This window comes from Dama dama, chromosome 11 (genome assembly GCF_033118175.1).
Source record: "Dama dama isolate Ldn47 chromosome 11, ASM3311817v1, whole genome shotgun sequence".
NCBI classification, from domain to species: domain Eukaryota; kingdom Metazoa; phylum Chordata; class Mammalia; order Artiodactyla; family Cervidae; genus Dama; species Dama dama.
In genome coordinates this window covers 43,280,408-43,285,884 of record NC_083691.1, presented here as the reverse complement: position 1 = coordinate 43,285,884, position 5,477 = coordinate 43,280,408, and positions in this window count along the sequence as shown.

Below are 5,477 nucleotides of genomic sequence, written 5' to 3'. Positions count from 1 at the left end.
GATGACTTGGACTCTAATTCTAGATATTTTGTTTCTGTTCAGAAAACAAATGCGCATGTTTCCCAGCTTGCCTAAGGGGGTTATGGTTTAGAAAAAAAAAAAAAACAGAAAAAGGTAGTAAAGATAGAAAATGTTACAAAGTAAAGCACAATTCTCTCATATTTAAATAGAATAGGAAAATCCCACCTCATAACCAATCTATTTTGGAACATAATTTTAAGTCAGTCTTTTCTTTTTGGCCGCACCATGCATGGGATCTCATTTCCCCTCCCAGGGAGTGAACCAGTGCCCCCTGCAGTGCAAGCACAGAGCCTCAGCCACTAGACCACCAGGGAAGTCCCCAGAATATGATTTTAAACATTACGTACATTAGGCAGTTTAACATATTTTTTTTAATCTTAATTTATGCTTTGTGGATAATTTGGTTTTAACGTTAGCTGTTAAGTAGACTGCAGGTAATATTCTGTTAAGTTTAATGCCATTGGTAAGGGTGGAACAATCATTTTCATGACAGAAAAGAAAGATCATAAGCTGTCCCTCAAGGTATTCTATAGCAGACAAGGATTCATTTACACTTCATAACTGGTAAATGGCGCAGAACTTTATACTAGTAGAAATATTCTCAGTCTAAGCTTATTACTAGAAACATACTCCTATTCAAAAAAACTAGCCTTTTCTTTTTCCAAAATTCTCGAGGACAGGAAACATCTATCTTTTTCATCTTTGTTGTTAACTCTGTACATAAAAGATACTCAATATCATAGATCTCTCAGGGTTTACTACAGTGCTGTTTGTGGGTGCCCAAATACATGACTGGGTTTGTTACTTATTTCATATGTAGAAAAGAAAGCAAGTAAGTGAAAAAGCTTTTAGAATTGCTATTAATTAGATTTATAAAAATTTTCATAGAACATTTTTAAAATTTTAGAAAAGCACAAATGTGTACCAGTTATTAAATTATTTTCACTTCCAAACACACCCTTCTGTTCTCTTCTTGGGACACTGGAACTGGGACTCTGCAAACATTTCTTTACCAGCTACTCCTTGTTAAAATCTGACCATAAAGGGTACCAGAGGGAGAGTAGGCTGAGGAGGAAGGAAAAGAAGTGTGCTCCTGCTCCTCCACAAATGAGTCAAATGTACCTTTGAAAGAGCAATGAGGGCTTCCCTGGTGGTTTAGTAGTGAAGAATCAGCCTGTCAATGCAGGGGACATGGGTTCTGTCCCTGGTCTGGGAAGATCCCATTTGCCACGAGGCAACTGAGCTCCTACATCACAACCATTGAGCCAAGGAGGCGCATCTGCTGAAGCTGGTGTGCCCTAAAGCCCATGCTCGGCAGCCAGAAAAACCCCTGCTCACCACAACCAAAGAAAACCCAGGTGCCGCAATGAAGACCCAGAGCAGCCAAAGATAATTCAAAAATAAATCTTAAAAAAAAAAAGGCAATGATGTGGAAGCACAAAGTATTTCAGGTGGAAATTAAAAAATGCTATATGAAGTAAGCATGTGAGTATAAAAGTTATACAAGCCAGGAGACACAACTGAAAGATAAAGTACAAAGTTAGACTTATTCAATAATGTGTTCTCCTCTATTTTATCATCCATTTTTAAACACTGGCCTATTACTGGATTCTGTAAATTAACCTCACCCAACTTCTTAGAATCAGGGATGACATAAATATAAATGAAATGATAGTACATTTGAGAGAGAGCTGGGAGACTGAGAGATCCTTCTATAGAAATAAGTAGTTTCTCACCAACTATGCTTATGAAACAGCTTTGTGTTGCATATATTCACCTTGTGAAATATCCTTTATGATTTCACTTCTGTCACCTTAACTAAGAAAACAAAGCATTTTATTGCCTCCTCTCTTCTTGGACAGGGTCCAGGCCCAGGAAATTGTGCCCTTAAGAAGCGTGATAATTTGTGGACAGCCCATGCCTTTCATAAGCATTTTACTAGAATTTGAAGAAATTCACATGGGTGAGTATAGGGCAAAAGACGGTACATTTCAAACCAATGAAGTTGGATTCAAAAACTTTGCAGAAAAGTTACAATCTGAATAAATAAATAAAGGCCTTAGGAGGCCTTTAAAGATCCTTACCCTCATAATGTTTCCCAAACAACAGAGAAAGATGGCCAACAAAAGCTTTTTTAAAACATTAAAATGTATTGGATTAAAAAAAAAAAAATGGATTGTTTTTAATTGTAAGAAACCATAAAGAAGGAGGGGGTGGGGAAACCCCTATGATCTTCCTGCCAATTAAGTCATTTTTTACATAAAAATAGTACATACATGTTAGAAAGCGAAATGGTGTTAAATGAAAACCAAAAAAGCCCCTTCCTTCTCCCAAGGATAAACTCTCTTGAAAAAAAGGAGTTTCTTTTTATCCTTACAGGAAGAAAAAATACAAACACACATTTATTTTAAAAGTTAAAAAAGTGAAAGGCTATACAATGAAAAGAAATTTCCCTTACTCATCTAACTCCCACACACTTAAACCCATTTTTGTCTCCTTGTTGAGAATACAGAAATAATTGATGCATAAACCAAGTATGTATGTGAATATGTGGGGGTGTGTTTATAATCTTCCCCTTATATACATAAATCATAACATACTGAAGAAGGAATTCATAGGGCCTGGACTCCATCTCAGGCCTGTCTGTGCTGATCGTGCGCGGCCACCTCTCCAGTGGACTCTGAACTCTGTGCTTAGCGCCTGTGGGAATGACAATGGAAGGATAAGACCCCCTCTGGGCAGGGGAATCTTGAAGAAGAGAAAACAGACACTAATCACCCCTGCCTCCGGACACTATCTATCAGAATGTAAGCACAGACTTATCAGTTATTAACTATTTGGAATGTAACTTTGGGCTTATTGATTATTGACTGTTTAAACACATAACACGTGAATGATGGGGTTATTGTAGTTGTATTTACCCTTCCTTTGTTTATGTAAGTCTCAAGGGAATTGGGGTAGTGGGTTTGGACATGTACACATGGGGTATAAAAGATTTTCACAAATGCTGGTCGGGTCCTTGGCTAAGAGGAGACTCTGCCTTGGGCCCGCCGGTGTAATAAACTGCACTCCACTATCTGCATTGTCCTGAGTGAGTTTGTTTCCCGGAAAGCGTGGCTATAACAATACTAAATAAACCGTCCCAAACTTTGCTTTTTTCTCTCAATTACATCTCTTAGAGCTATGTTGATATCTACAGAACCACTTCATTTATTTAATCAGCTGTGTAGTACTCCATTGAATGGATATACCAAAATTTACATGCTTCAATCACTAGTCAATGCACTGTCAGAGTCTTTCCAATCTTTTACTATACTATTAAGAGGCTATACTATTTTTGTAAGTAGGTTATTGCACACATGTGCAAGTGCATATGTGGAGTGAATTCTTAAAATGGATTTTTTGTAACACTATTGAATCTGATTTGCTTTAAAAGCAGCAGCCTTCTGGGTCCTTTAAACCAGTTATATTTCTCAAGGAATGTCAACCAGGGACAAGGTCTATTAGAAGGTACTTTTCTGAAAACAAAAGACAACAGAAATAGTTGCTAAGTTGTCCTTTTGAAATTGGAGTAAGAACCCATGATCTTTATGATCTTCTCAGCTTTAAACAACCTTAACAAAACAAGAAACATATCCACAAGTGGGTTTCTGAATATCAGTTGATTCTAACATTAATAGAGCCTGAAAGGGTTAGTAACTCAGCAGAAGTATGTAAGCTTTGTGATATTTTCCCATTAGTGTTCCCTAATTGATGACTGGTACTGTGTGGGCTATACTGACACTATTAGCCATCCTACGGTTTCATAACATTTATGACACCTGCCACACAGGATTGTGGTAAAATTAAATTAGATACTATTCACATAGGTGCTTGACACTCAATAGATGAAAGATAAATGTTACTTTTCTTCACTACTTACACCGTGCTTAGTGAAAGATGAAACCATTTCATCCATTACTAAGGTACCAACTAATCTAGTAGAAAATTATACAGGCTAAAATATTTTTAATATGAAAAAGAAAGTCTAATGTGTAAATTTAAGTCCTTTCTATATTTTTTATAGCTTATAATAAGAAATATCAAAGAAAAATAAAGCTAATTTTAAGATTCCAGTGGCTTTGGTATTGCTAATGATGTCAATTAGTGCACACTTTTGCTTATCCTGAGGGGAAACAGGCCATATCACTCTACTACTGCCTTCCTCTAGTATTACAATTCAAATATGGTAGAATTACTTAAATGCAGCAGTTCATGTGTAGAAAAAGAAATAACATAATGAAAAAGTATATGCAAATAAGGATATTAGTGATAATGTGAAAAAGAACTAAACAAAATTACAATCCATAGAAGGATTTTACAGCAGGCAGAAATCTTTAAGATTATTTAGTAAAACCCCTTTGCATTTATTTTTTTAAAAAAAGAATTGATCTAATGACAAAGATCTTTAAAGTTTAAGTATCTTGGGTTTGTTTATAAAAAACAAAAGGCCTTTCTATAAGATGCGGCCCCCCCCACCCCCCCCCACCCCCAAAGAGCAGATTAAATGAAAAAACACGTTTAGAAATGGATGCAAACCAGGAGCTTTGGCCTGCTCTCCTGGCAGGTCCTCTGGGGCAGAACTGAGCTCCAGTAATTAGCACTTCACCGGGGAGGAATTTTAAAGAACTCTCAACTAAGCCATTCACAGCACAGAGTAAATTCTTGCACTTAGGAGGGGAAAAAAAAATCTACATTGACCATGCTTTTGCAATCCCAAGAGATAATAATTAACCACGGTTTAATGTATTTGTTGGAGTAATAATGTAGACCAATTGCCCTTCAACTCAGCTATCAAACTCAAAATTTTTCAGGATTATTTTGAACTTAGAGATGGGTTGAAAGTAAGATTAAAATGATTACATTGTACTTTCAAATGAAACTATGACCTCATTCCTTCATATATGTATATATTTGCATATAAATTTTTATCTTAATCTTTCAGTGGGAAAATAAAAACAAATATCTTAGAAACCATACCAATTTTAGACAAAACATGAAAATGAAAGAAAGATATTTTGTTAAAATTCTTCCTCTGTACTGTTTGTCTTCTCATAAGTTTTTTCTCATTTAGTAAAAAAAAAAAAAATTCATCTTATGCATTTTGCATTTCAACTACTAAATCCTTAAGGATTAAGACAGATTTAAATGAAAGAGGAGCTTATGTAAATATAACCACCTTTGAGTTGGAAATGGGAACAATTTTCTCTTCTGCTCAGATACCAACGTCCTGTTGAGAAGAAGATTCTCCAAAATGCTCAAGCGAGTGCTGTGAATGAAAGCTCAGCCAGCATGGAATGGAGAACTGGGAAGACGAGGAGGATGCTTTATTTTCTGGGGAGGGGAGTGGGGGACTGCACTTTTGAATTTAATAACTTAAGGGGGGGTACAATCTGTAACTTAGATACAAATGGATT